A 15,683-nucleotide genomic window follows, 5' to 3' on the forward strand; every position below is an offset into this window, starting at 1 on the left:
CATAAGCAACAGCCTTATGATCTAGTTATTACCGAATATTTCAATTCAGATTGTCAATTAGCATTGCCTTATTTAATGAAAACTCCGGTGGTGGCCTTAAGCAGTTGTTTGCTAATGCCCTGGTACTATGATCGTATACTAATGCCAGATACACCTTCATATGTGCAATCAGAATTTGTGGGTTTTCGTACTCCGCTTAACTTTCATGAACGTTTAATGAATTTTGTACAAGCAAAAGCCTTATCTATACTCTATCGGTAAGTGGGTACATTTATTACAAAATCTATAAATAAACTAATGATGAAATGTATTCTTAATACTTCTAGTTATTATACCAATTACCTCGATAACAAATTGATTAAACATTATCTAAATATTGATGTAGACGTAGCACAGATTGCTAAACAAAATACCCGTTTAATATTTGGAAATCAACATTATTCCTTGATGGGTATTAGACCTTTTACACAACAATTTGTGGAAATCGGTGGCATACACATTAAAGAAGAGGAAATTAATAAAGTTTTACCCAAGGAAGTGGATTTGTTTTTAGAAAATTCTAAAGAAGATGTTCTTTTTATAAGTTGGGGTTCTATGATTAAGGGTTCAACTTTGGATGCTGATAAATTGCAGGCAATTTTAAATGTTTTAACAAAACTCGATATAAAAGTTATATGGAAATGGGAGTCGGATGAAATTCCTATTAAAAGTGATAAATTTTTATTTATAAAATGGGCTCCTCAACTATCGTTGATATGTAAGTATTTCTAGAGAGATTTTTTTATATTCTGAAAATTTGTAAGCTTAGTTTTTTTATCCTTTGATAAATTCTTGGTAATAACACTGTTAAATTTTATTACTAAGGTCATCCAAAAGTCACGCTATTCTGGGGTCATGGTGGTCTTTTAAGTACCACTGAGGCTGTGTATTGCGGCAAGCCGATGCTTATAACTCCAATCTACGGTGATCAATTTGTTAATGGTTTTGCTGTGGAAAATAGAAAAATCGGACGCATTATTACTTTAATGACATTAAAGAGAAAACCCTTAACGAACAACTAACACAACTACGACATGCCAAGTAAGTAGAAATTAAAAAGTTTGTTTAAACACAAACAATAACTTTAAGTCTTTTACAGTTATTCAACTAAAGCTTCGGAAAATATCTCAAGTGTTTCGACAACGTGAATCACAACCTCTTGACACAGCCACCTGGTGGGTAGAACATTTATTAGAACACAAAGTGAGTGAAGAGGTTTTACACTCATATGCTGTTGATTTAAATTGGTTTGTTTACTATTCATTGGATGTGATTACTTTATTATTAGCAATTTTATTTGTATTTATTTTTATAACAAAAAGTTTATTGCGTTTAATTTTGTGTAGACGTGTTAATGTAAAATATGATAAAGTTAAACAAATTAGATTATTTACAACATTTTATTATTTACAATTTATTAGTGAAACATGACATTGCAACTACTGTTTGTGCCTTAAAAGTAATTTGTAAAGATTTTATAAGTATGTACAATGTTATTTTATTTTAGAAAAATTTTACATATTAATGTATAATACTCAGGTAAATGTAATTTTTTAATAAAATTGTAATAAAATTATTATTATTAACTGTTCAGACTAAGTTTGAATGTTTAAGTGTTTTCATAGACTCCTTATTGTTATATCATATGAAGTGATTGCTTTTAATAAAATAATAATAATTGGGATAGATTAGTTCAAAGACTCTTCCACTTCAATAATAGTCAATCAACTAGTCCATAGGATGGTTAATAGCCTAGCCCATTGACTAGTTAATAGACCAGTCAAATACTAATCCATAAATAAACAAAACTAGTGCAAAAATTAGTCAATAAGCTAGTCGAAATACTTATCAAAATAGACAAGTCCTAGACTTGCCATTATATTAGACTTAGACTAGTCCCTAGATTAAAAAATAGGCGAGTCAATAGACTTGTCTACTCCATAGGTTAATCGTTTAAAACAGTCAATAGATAAAAAAAGCCAAAAAGTAGTTTAATTAATAGATTAACGTGGTAGTTTACTATGGCCTAACTATCAAGTAGAGTCGTAAGAACCCCGTAATGATGTATTATTTCCAACCTATAGCAGTGAGTTGTTTCAATAGGTTGTTGAGCCTGAACCAGATAGTTCACTAAGGTCGCGTATTATGTAGAAATATATTCCTCTTGGCAGTTGTAGAAGGGCATTCGCATAAAAAGTGGAGGAACGTTTTCTCTTTTCTCCTTGTCATTGCAGCTGCGATTAAATTCGTTGAAAGGGAGCCAAGTGTACAGTTATTGATGCCAGCCACCTCTATACATCCCACCTTATTGAGGGTTATATGCTGCCTAGAATGCTTCCCATTGAAAGAAGGCAACATTAACATAGTCCCTCTATATGTGTATAGATTATTTAATTTATTTTCAGCCTTTATAGGAATGAACCTGACGATATTACCAACGAGTTGCGCGTTTACACTTCTTGAGTCCAATATATTTCATTTAAGGTCATGTTAAACGTCAATCGGTTCTTGTTTCTAATTCGAATTAAATCATTAATTGAATTACATTTAGTCAATTTTACTTCCAGTTTAAGTTGAACTGAAGCTTCGATAGGAGTTCCATTTAAGATCCAATTTAAGGCTCAGTCAGTTTGTACTTTCTGTTGCGTGACAGTTAGTTAGTTCGTTAGTTAGTTAGTTAGTTAGTAGTTAGTTAGTTAGTTAGTAGTTAGTTAGTTAGTTAGTTCGTTAGTTAGGTTAGTTAGTTAGTTAGTTAGTTAGTTAGTTAGTTAGTTAGTTAGTTAGTTAGTAGTTAGTTAGTTAGTTAGTTAGTTAGTTAGTTAGTTAGTTAGTTAGTTAGTTAGTTAGTTAGTTAGTTAGTTAGTATGTAGTTAGTTAGTTAGTTAGCTTAGTTAGTTAGTTAGTTAGTTAGTTAGTTAGTTAGTAGTTAGTTAGTTAGTTAGTAGTTAGTTAGTTAGTTAGTAGTTAGTTAGTTAGTTAGTTAGTTAGTTAGTTCGTTAGTTAGTAGTTAGTTAGTTAGTTAGTTAGTTAGTTAGTTAGTAGTTAGTTAGTTAGTTAGTTCGTAGTTAGTTAGTTAGTTAGTTAGTTAGTAGTTAGTTAGTGTAGTTAGTAGTTCGTAGTTAGTTAGTTAGTTAGTTAGTTAGTAGTTAGGTTAGTTAGTGTAGTTAGTAGTTAGTTAGTTAGTTAGTTATTAGTTAGTTAGTTAATACCACCGATCAAACCACAAACTCTTAGGAATCTGTGATAAACTGTCAACTGTCATTGTTTAAAATTGAAGTCAATCAACAACCTTATTTATGCCATTTGATCTTAAGACTGTGAGATTAACTCTCAAATTCTCTTCATTTTCAAATTTAAGCTAATTCAACAAACTTTCTTTTCTGCCCAATTTTAATTAAAGCTTTTTTCTAAAAAGCTTTAGCCAACTTAAAAGATAAACACCAAGTTAATACATTCTCCTTAAATGTAAACCTAGAAATTAAACAGACAAGTTAGTTATAATTCGATACTGCGACGGTGAACAACTAAAAACGGAAAAGTTAAAAGTGTTAAATGACGTCGACCTAAAAACGCGCATAATTGAGAATAAAAAAAATAAAGCAAAAAGAGAAAAAACAAACGTAATAAATACGCGGTATATAGTTAACTAAAACAAAAGATCTAAAGCATTTAAACTAAAATAAATGTGAAAAAATATGTACATAACAACAAAAAATTTATAAAATAAACGGCCCACACAAAAAGTTCAATATACATTTAATAAAAATAGCGTATAGCAACATTTGTACATAAAATTTTGTTGATTATTACTCATATTTCTGTAAATTCTTTTAAAATTAGTTAAAAATTTTTTAAAAGTGATTTCATAAATATTTTTTATAAAAAATAAGAAATATTTTGTCAAAAGTTTGCGTGGTTATAACAAACAAACCAAATGTTAACAAGAGCGTAAATAAATTATATTTAACAACAGCCAAAAATAACATCAATAATTTCAACAATAAATGTTTAAAATGTTATATTTAAAGTGCTTAATATTTTCAACACTACTGGTGCATTTAAATTCTGCTCAAGGGTTTGTATAATTTATTTAAATTTGTTTTTAACATTTCTTATTTTCCACTACTTTTATACTACTCCATATGATGTTTTTGTGTATTTGTATGAGTTACGTTTTTTTTAAACGGCGAAATGATCTCATAAGCGTAATGATTGAAATACTATAACAAAGTAGAAATGAAAAAAAATCCAGTTTATATGGACAAAATTTAATGAAACATTTGATGTTGTTAAATAAACTAAAATTATAAACAAATACATTCATATAAAGTATAAAAACCCCTATTCGTTTACCTTTTCTCATAAAACAACTCTCTTGGCTGCAGCATAAACAATAACAAAACAAAAGACTTAAGACCCGTACTTACATACGAATTAGTACTTTTGGTTATGTTACACAGTGGGGGATTTGCATTAAAATAATGGAAATTAATTTCATAATCTGATTTTTGAATTTTCATTAAAACTTAGATATAAGAAAACAAAATTAGACCCTATGGGTTGGAAGCATAAAATTATCAATGAATGCTACTTTAGGTGATTATAATCCAGAAACTTTCCGTCTATATAACTTTTACGTTTCTGGCTTGTTACTAACTAGAGTAGCAGAGGTACTTCTGTACGCTATTCGAAACTAAATAAAAACTAGTATGAATGTATAGTCAGTCATGGGCCGAAACCATATGATACCCTACACCCAGTATAGGGTATCACTCATTTGCCGGAGGCGATCAAGCCGGGACCGTCACAATGATAAGCTCTGCATTATATGGGGATACCAGGCCAATTAGAGATAATAGACAATAAAAGAACGGATGTAATTGCTTTAAAGGATAGGGAATTAGAGAAAGTTATTCTGACGAGGGACACACATGATTAAGGATACAACTATTCAGACGTATGTAGAGCAGGCGCATATGACACTGAAACTCCGGAAAAAAACCTGCTCAGTCATTCGTCAAAATTTGAACCAAATATCTTTTGAGAGATGTTATTCCAGATTTTAAGTCCCACGGGGAAATTGGTTGAAAACTCTATGTCTAGGAAGTTGAATATCTGAACACAGGACTATAGTCTAGTCTATAGTCAAGTCTATAGTCAAATCTATAGTCAAGTCTATAGTCTAGTCTATAGTCTATTCTATAGTCGAGTCTATAGTCTAGTCTATAGTCAAGTCCATAGTCTAGTCTAGTATATAGTCTAGTCTATAGTCTAGTCTATAGTCTAGTCTGTAGTCTAGTCTATAATCTAGTCTATAGTCTAGTCTAATCTATAGTCTAGTCTATAGTCTAATCTATAGTGAAGTCTATAGCCTAGTCTATAGTCTAGTCTATAGTCTAGTCTATAGTCTAGTCTATAGTCTAGTCTATAGTCTAGTCTATAGTCTAATCTATAGTCTTGTCTATAGTCTAGTCTATAGTATAGTCTATAGTTTAGTCTATATTCTAGTCTAAAGTCTAGTCTATAGTCTAGTCTATAATCTAGTCTATAATCTAGTCTATAGTCTAGTCTATAGTCTAGTCTATAGTCTAGTCTATAGTCTAGTCTATAGTCTAGTCTATAGTCTAGAACGGATGTAATTGCTTTAAAGGATAGGGAATTAGAGAAAGTTATTCTGACGAGGGACACACATGATTAAGGATACAACTATTCAGACGTATGTAGAGCAGGCGCATATGACACTGAAACTCCGGAAAAAAACCTGCTCAGTCATTCGTCAAAATTTGAACCAAATATCTTTTGAGAGATGTTATTCCAGATTTTAAGTCCCACGGGGAAATTGGTTGAAAACTCTATGTCTAGGAAGTTGAATATCTGAACACAGGACTATAGTCTAGTCTATAGTCAAGTCTATAGTCAAATCTATAGTCAAGTCTATAGTCTAGTCTATAGTCTATTCTATAGTCGAGTCTATAGTCTAGTCTATAGTCCATAGTCTAGTCTAGTATATAGTCTAGTCTATAGTCTAGTCTATAGTCTAGTCTGTAGTCTAGTCTATAATCTAGTCTATAGTCTAGTCTAATCTATAGTCTAGTCTATAGTCTAATCTATAGTGAAGTCTATAGCCTAGTCTATAGTCTAGTCTATAGTCTAGTCTATAGTCTAGTCTATAGTCTAGTCTATAGTCTAATCTATAGTCTTGTCTATAGTCTAGTCTATAGTATAGTCTATAGTTTAGTCTATATTCTAGTCTAAAGTCTATCTATAGTCTAGTCTATAGTCTAGTCTATAGTCTAGTCTATAGTCTAGTCATAGTCTAGTCTATAGTCTAGTTTATAGTTAGTCTATAGTTTAGCCTTAAGTTTAGTCAATAGCCTAGTGTTTAGTCTCCACCAAATTATGTGAGGATTGGGGCATAATTGATCCTACCCGCTATATAAGGATCACTTCAGAAAACTACTTTAACACTCATAACTGGCTTGAGAATGCTACGTCGTAACTGACGCTGTGATTGAATTACAATAAATTTAAATTTTGTCAAAATCTCAGCTTCATACCATTGACGATCATTTCATATCTGAAATTTCATTTCCCGGAAAATACTGAATTTTTGTTGGGAAGTAGCAATAAATAGTAAAAAAATACAATTTTCTCAAGTAATGTTATCGTATAATATGAATTCAGTACAGTTATACACATAATTAAATTCTTCACAATTGTAAGTTCAAAATTGTATGATTGAGAACGTTTAATCGGTGAGGTCAGATATACAATAATTTTTGGAAACAAACCTTGTTTTTTCTGAAAAACTTTGGGTCTAATTGAAAGAGATTTTTAAAATGTATATTTATTTCTATGAATCACTGTACTAAATAATTTTGGTATACTTTTCTATAAAACATTACAAATATTTTTCTGATATTTTATTCAGCCAACCAAAGACCCAGCTAAATAAAAGAATCATAATCATCAGAGCAATGTTCTCGTTCTCGTATAATAATGAGCCTCTATGCTCATAAATTATCATGTAATTTACACATTATTTAATTGCGTAAATGAGTCAAAGATTCTATTATTTTCTTTTATCACATGCAACAAATAAAAAATAAAAAAAAATTAAGAAAAAATATTTCAGAAGACCAAAAAAACCCAAAGAAATTAAAAGTTGGCATCATTATGTGTTTACGATTTGTTGTCTTGTTTTGTACGATTTTTATATATATTTTTTCATCATCTTCAGTCATGGCATCTTTAGGTCATTTGCATTCCTAAATGATGATGAGCATTATGTTGATCAACATTTATTACAATTACAATTATTTTCTCAAGGTTTTTAACATTAAATTGTTGGTTTTTTGTATTTGGTATTTATAATCAAATTTATAATAACACGAGTAGAAGATTAATTTATGTCGTTTTATTTTTTTTGTTTATTTTATAGGCTGCAGCCCGCCATCAATGTCCCTATTTGGTGAAAATGTATGAAAAAGAATTTATAAATCAAGGTGGTAATCCAGAATGGTTAAATGGTCTCGATTTTATACCGCCCAAATTACGTGCCATATATGAAATCAATAAAATTTTAGCCCATCGTCCGTGGCTGTTGCGTAAGGAACATATAGAGGTGAGTAAAATGATAAAATAATTTTACTGAGAAAATTTTTTATATAATTTCCTGCATTAGTTTATAATGCAGTGACTCTACTAGACTAGAATATAGACTATAAACTATACTAAAGACTAGAATATTGACTAGACTATAGATAAGACTATAGAATAGACTATAGACTAGACTATAGACTAGACTATAGACTAGGCTATAGACTAGACTATAGACTAGACTATAGACTAGACTAGACTAGACTATAGACTAGACTATAGACTAGACTATAGACTAGACTATAGACTAGACTATAGACTAGACTATAGACTAGACTATAGACTAGACTATAGACTAGACTATAGACTAGACTATAGACTAGACTATAGACTAGACTATAGACTAGACTATAGACTATATAGACTAGACTATAGACTAGACTATAGACTAGACTATAGACTAGACTATAGACTAGACTATAGACTAGACTATAGACTAGACTATAGACTAGACTATAGACTAGACTATAGACTAGACTATAGACTAGACTATAGACTAGACTATAGACTAGACTATAGACTAGACTATAGACTAGACTATAGACTAGACTATAGACTAGACTATAGACTAGACTATAGACTAGACTATAGACTAGACTATAGACTAGACTATAGACTAGACTATAGACTAGACTATAGACTAGACTATAGACTAGACTATAGACTAGACTATAGACTAGACTATAGACTAGACTATAGACTAGACTATAGACTAGACTATAGACTAGACTATAGACTAGACTATAGACTAGACTATAGACTAGACTATAGACTAGACTATAGACTAGACTATAGACTAGACTATAGACTAGACTATAGACTAGACTATAGACTAGACTATAGACTAGACTATAGACTAGACTATAGACTAGACTATAGACTAGACTATAGACTCGACTATAGACTAGACTATAGACTAGACTATAGACTAGACTATAGACTAGACTATAGACTAGACTATAGACTAGACTATAGACTAGACTATAGACTAGACTATAGACTAGACTATAGACTAGACTATAGACTTGACTATAGACTAGACTATAGACTAGACTATAGACTAGACTATAGACTAGACTATAGACTACTAGGACTATAGACTAGACTATAGACTAGACTATAGACTAGACTATAGACTAGACTATAGACTAGACTATACTAGACTAGACTATAGACTAGACTATAGACTAGACTATAGACTAGACTATAGACTAGACTATAGACTAGACTATAGACTAGACTATAGACTAGACTATAGACTAGACTATAGACTAGACTATAGACTAGACTATAGACTAGACTATAGACTAGACTATAGACTAGACTATAGACTAGACTATAGACTAGACTATAGACTAGACTATAGACTAGACTATAGACTAGACTATAGACTAGACTATAGACTAGACTATAGACTAGACTATAAACTAGACTATAGACTAGACTATAGACTGGACTATAGACTAAACTATAGACTAGACTATAGAATAGACTATAGACTAAGACTAGACTAGACTATAGACTAGACTATAGACTATAGACTAAGACTAAGACTAGGACTAAGACTAGACTAAGACTAGACTAGACTAGACTAGACTAGACTATAGACTAGACTATAGACTAGACTATAGACTAGACTATAGACTAGACTATAGACTAGACTATAGACTAGACTATAGACTAGACTATAGACTAGACTATAGACTAGACTATAGACTAGACTATAGACTAGACTATAGACTAGACTATAGACTAGACTATAGACTAGACTATAGACTAGACTATAGACTAGACTATAGACTAGACTATAGACTAGACTATAGACTAGACTATAGACTAGACTAGACTATAGACTAGACTAGACTATAGACTAGACTAGACTATAGACTAGACTAGACTATAGACTAGACTATAGACGAGACTATAGACTAGACTATAGACTAGACTATAGACTAGACTATAGACTAGACTATAGACTAGACTATAGACTAGACTATAGACTAGACTATAGACTAGACTATAGACTAGACTATAGACTAGACTATAGACTAGACTATAGACTAGACTATAGACTAGACTATAGACTAGACTATAGACTAGACTATAGACTAGACTATACTAGACTAAGACTAGACTATAGACTAGACTATAGACTAGACTATAGACTAGACTATAGACTAGACTATAGACTAGACTATAGACTAGACTATAGACTAGACTATAGACTAGACTATAGACTAGACTATAGACTAGACTATAGACTAGACTATAGACTAGACTATAGACTAGACTATAGACTAGACTATAGACTAGACTATAGACTGACTATAGACTAGACTATAGACTAGACTATAGACTGACTATAGACTAGACTATACTAGACTATAGACTAGACTATAGACTAGACTATAGACTAGACTATAGACTAGACTATAGACTACTATAGACTAGACTATAGACTAGACTAGACAGACTAGACTATACTAGACTAGACTATAGACGACTACATAGACTAGACTATAGACTAGACTATAGACTAGACTATAGACTAGACTATAGACTAGACTATAGACTAGACTATAGACTAGACTATAGAATAGACTATAGATAGACTATAGACTAGACTATAGACTAGACTATAGACTAGACTATAGACTAGACTATAGACTAGACTATAGACTAGACTATAGACTAGACTTTAGACTAGACTATAGACTAGACTATAGACTAGACTATAGACTAGACTATAGACTAGACTATAGACTAGACTATAGACTAGACTATAGACTAGACTATAGACTAGACTATAGACTAGACTATAGACTAGACTATAGACTAGACTATAGACTAGACTATAGACTAGACTATAGACTAGACTATAGACTAGACTATAGACTAGACTATAGACTAGACTATAGACTAGACTATAGACTAGACTATAGACTAGACTATAGACTAGACTATAGACTGACTATAGACTAGACTATAGACTAGACTATAGACTAGACTATAGACTAGACTATAGACTAGACTATAGACTAGACTATAGACTAGACTATAGACTAGACTATAGACTAGACTATAGACTAGACTATAGACTAGACTATAGACTAGACTATAGACTAGACTATAGACTAGACTATAGACTAGACTATAGACTAGACTATAGACTAGACTATAGACTAGACTATAGACTAGACTATAGACTAGACTATAGACTAGACTATAGACTAGACTATAGACTAGACTATAGACTAGACTATAGACTAGACTATAGACTAGACTATAGACTAGACTATAGACTAGACTATAGACTAGACTATAGACTAGACTATGACTAGCTATAGACTAGGACTATAGACTAGACTATAGATAGACTAGACTAGGGGACTAAGACTAGACTATAGACTAGACTATGAGACTATAGACTATAGACTATACTATAGACTAGGACTATAGACTAGACTATAGACTAGACTATAGACTAGACTATAGACTAGACTATAGACTAGACTATAGACTAGACTATAGACTCGACTCTAGACTAGACTCTAGACTAAACTATAGACTAGATTACAGACTAGACTATAGATTATAGACTTGTCTAGTCTATAGTCTGGTAACAAAAATTTTCCTATATAAAAAGATTATACATAAAAATTTCTCTGGTAAATATTTTTAAATTTAGGATTTTTAATTCATTATCGCCAAAAAGCCAATTCATTAAATTCATTTCATTAAAAACTATTTTTATCTTTTTATTTAGAGGTCTACGAGAGGCAAAAACAGTTGGTCTCTATCGGAAGTTGTACATGCCATGGTACTTTTATCGCATTTTCATTCTTATCATCATTTGTGTTCTCCTGCGGTTTGACACAAAAACTTGATGGTTTATCTAGTCCAAATTGAAACACCACCCGCAACATTAACAGCCCCACAAACACCCACTGGCACCAGCAGCAATGCAACAACAGCAGCCATTTGTGGCTGTGGAAAACTTTATCAGCACAGCAGCCACTGCAACAGCAACAACAACAACCACAAAAGACTGTATTAAGTGAAATAACATTAAACAATAACAACAACAATAATTCAACGGATCATCATAATCATCAAGTGTATTGCAATAATAATGCTGCAGTAGCTGCCGCTGCAGCTACTGTATCGCACAGTAGTGGAGGTGGTGCTGTTGGCATGCCTCTTACAGGTGATGCAGCAGCAGCAAATGCTGTCAATGGTGTAAATAAATTAAATGGTAAATTCTTAAAATAGAAAGAATGTGATTATGTTTCTTAAGTACTATAGTCAGATTGGCAGAAATATTCAGAATAAAATAAGAAAAACAATAAATTAACTTAAAACTTGTAGACGAAGTACTGAGGCAATTCAATTACTTCTTATCAATAACGAATTGAATTATTTTTTTGTTCCCTATTTCCAGCTCAACCCAGTGTTACCGTTGAAGCTTTAATGGAACGCATGAAAGTTCTTTCCCAAAAACAAGACGAATGCAGTGAAGCCGAACTTAGTAATCGTTTTAAAAATGTTGAAATGCAAACAGCTGAATTGCCTGCCGCATCCACTGTTGCACCCGCGGAAATACCACCAGTTATTTCTCACTATATAGAAGATCCCAATTTTACGTATCAAGACTTCGCTCGACGTGGTGCTGAAAATATACCAAATACATTTCGTATACAAGACTATTCGTGGGATGATCATGGTTATTCTTTAGTTAATGGGTAAGTTTCATTTTTTCAGGGTTGAAGTGAATTAGAGGATTAATCGGAAAATTGTTTACGTTTGTTTTGTGATTTAGTTTATATGAAGATGTTGGCACTTTATTGGATCAGAAATTCCGTTGTGCTTATAATTTGACATATTTCACGATGGCTGGTGTTAAAAATGTTGATACATCTAAGTTTCGTCGTGCCATTTGGAATTATATTCAATGTATTTATGGTATACGTCATGATGATTACGATTATGGTGAAGTTAATCAGGTGAGTGGGAGCGAAGAGAAGATAGAGGATGATCAGGTGCAAGTGTTATAGACAAACTTTTTCAATAGAAATAACGTTTCTAATGAAAATGTATGAATAGAAAACTGTCATAAACAAAATTTGCTAAAGATAAACTGAGAACTTTCTATAAAAAACTGTTATACAGAATGTATTTTTATAGATGACAACTTTTATACAGAAAACTTTTTATATTGTTATGCTTAAAGCTTTTAACAAAGAAAAGTGTTATACAAAAAAACCGTTATTAAGTTTTTTTCTAATCTGTTATACAGAATTTAGAAAAAAATAATATTTTTGACAAAATCAAAAAAACAATTATGCAGAAAGTTTTTATTAAAAAATTTTATACACAAAATAGAAAAAACAATTATACAAAATATTATCTATAAAAAAAAACTTTTATACAGATAATTTTCTATAGTAAAACTGTTATATAGAAATGTTTTATTGAACAAATCTGTTATACATAAAATATAAAAAATCGTTATTCAGATTTTATTCGGAATTACTCGATGAGATATTATTCATAAAAAAGAAAGATATCTTTAGAAAAAACTGTTGTATAGAAAGGCATGTAGAAATAACTGTTATACATTATATGTTCTATGGTCATAGAAAGTAATGTAGAAAAAACTGGTTATACATAAAAAGTAATGTAACTGTTGTAAAGAAATATTTATTAACAAAACTGTTATACTGAAAGTTACATATAGAAATAAACTATTATACGGAATTTGATCGATGGAGAATACTGTTTATAGAAAAAAACTGTTAGTTAGTTAGTTAGTTAGTTAGTTAGTTAGTTAGTTAGTTAGTTAGTTAGTTAGTTAGTTAGTAGTTAGTTAGTTAGTTAGTTAGTTAGTAGTTAGTTAGTTAGTTAGTTAGTTAGTTAGTTAGTTAGTTAGTTAGTTAGTTAGTTAGTTAGTTAGTTAGTTAGTTAGTTAGTTAGTTAGTTAGTTAGTAGTTAGTTAGTTAGTTAGTAGTTAGTTAGTTAGTTAGTTAGTTAGTTAGTTAGTAGTTAGTTAGTTAGTTAGTTAGTTAGTTAGTTAGTTAGTTAGTTAGTTAGTTAGTTAGTTAGTTAGTTAGTTAGTTAGTTAGTTAGTTAGTTAGTTAGTTAGTTAGTTAGTTAGTTAGTTAGTTAGTAGTTAGTTAGTTAGTTAGTTAGTTAGTTAGTTAGTTAGTTAGTTAGTTTAGTAGTTAGTTAGTTAGTTAGTTAGTAGTAGTTAGTTAGTTAGTAGTTAGTTAGTTAGTTAGTTAGTTAGTTAGTAGTTAGTTAGTTAGTTAGTTAGTTAGTTAGTTAGTTAGTTAGTTAGTTAGTTAGTTAGTTAGTTAGTTAGTTAGTAGTTAGTAGTTAGTTAGTTAGTTAGTTAGTTAGTTAGTTAGTTAGTTAGTAGTTAGTTAGTAGTTAGTTAGTTAGTTAGTTAGTTAGTTAGTAGTTAGTTAGTTAGTTAGTTAGTTAGTTAGTTAGTAGTTAGTTAGTTAGTTAGTTAGTTAGTTAGTTAGTTAGTTAGTTAGTTAGTTAGTTAGTTAGTTAGTTAGTTAGTTAGTAGTTAGTTAGTTAGTTAGTAGTTAGTTAGTTAGTAGTTAGTTAGTTAGTTAGTTAGTTAGTTAGGTAGTTAGTTAGTTAGTTAGTTAGTTAGTTAGTTAGTTAGTTAGTTAGTTAGTTAGTTAGTTAGTTAGTAGTTAGTTAGTTAGTTAGTTAGTTAGTTAGTTAGTTAGTTAGTTAGTTAGTTAGTTAGTTAGTAGTTAGTTAGTTAGTTAGGTTAGTTAGTTAGTTAGTTAGTTAGTAGTAGTTAGTTAGTTAGTTAGTACGATACATATATATATGAATGTATAAGTAAAAATATAATTCTCTTCTTTACATCCGTTTATTTTCTAGTTATTGGATCGCTCTTTAAAGATGTTCATAAAAACTGCCTGTTGTTTTCCGGAAAGAATTACCACTAAAGATTATGACAACATATTGGTTGAACTGCAGGACAGTGAAAAGGTAGGAAGTTTTAAACACTTCCAATAATTTTAATAATAAAACTAACATATGATTTGTATTTTTTTGTAACAGGTACACGTCAATTTAATGGTAATGAAGCTCGAAATCAAGCTGAATTATTATATGCTTTACGCGAAATTATGCGTTATAGGACATGATCTCATTAAATACAAAAAAAGAAGAAAAATAAATTTCAAATAATTTTTTTGTAAAACTTTTAAAAACAAGAAATAAAAAAAAAAACTTTATAAGATACAACCAATTTATAAAAAATAATAAATAATATTTTAACAATATTGTTAACTAATATTTAAAGGAAAACTAAATAATAATATAATTTTTTTTATAAATATAAAATTTAAAAAAATATATATATATACTAAAAAATTATATGTAATAAACATTTATATTTACATACTATATATTCTTTATACATAATGCATACATACATATACTATATATAAATTAAAATGAAAAAAAAAGTAATGAAAATTTTGTTATAAAATGTTATCAAAAAATTTTATGAAATTTTAAATGTTAAAAAAAAGAACTAAATTATCAAGAAATTAAGAAAAAGAATAACAACAAATACCAAATGTTAAAGTACAGAAAGAAACAAAAGAAAATGAGGAAGAAACCAAAACAGTTTTAGTGAAAGCTCCTTTTATCAAAACTTTTTATAAAAAAAAAAATACAAAAACAAAACATAGATAGTTTTTATTAAAAAATAAATATTTTTTGCTAAAGCATATTTAATATTTAAAGAAAATATTAAAATTTTTAGAAATAGATTAAATAGTTAGTGATAATATAAAAAAAACTTTGCAAAAAACTATATTTGTAATAATTTCGAATCAAGAGAGCTTCTTATTCTGTAAACGATTCTAAATCATAATGAATTTAACTTGCAACTTTTAATACTTTCAAATAATGTTCGATAGAAAATACTTTTATACCAATTTTTATAGAAA

General features: G+C 29.8%; 1 pseudogene; it reads left to right on the forward strand.

Moving 5' to 3' along the window:
* Positions 1–3: 3 nt before the first annotated feature.
* On the forward strand, positions 4–14,955 carry LOC119615464 (annotated as a pseudogene).
* The last annotated feature ends 728 nt before the right edge of the window (positions 14,956–15,683 follow it).

The sequence above is a fragment of the Lucilia sericata genome, unplaced genomic scaffold (assembly GCF_015586225.1).
Source record: "Lucilia sericata isolate MDLA Ls3-8-SP2 unplaced genomic scaffold, ASM1558622v1 Contig005271F_arrow, whole genome shotgun sequence".
Taxonomy (NCBI): Eukaryota; Metazoa; Arthropoda; class Insecta; order Diptera; family Calliphoridae; genus Lucilia; species Lucilia sericata.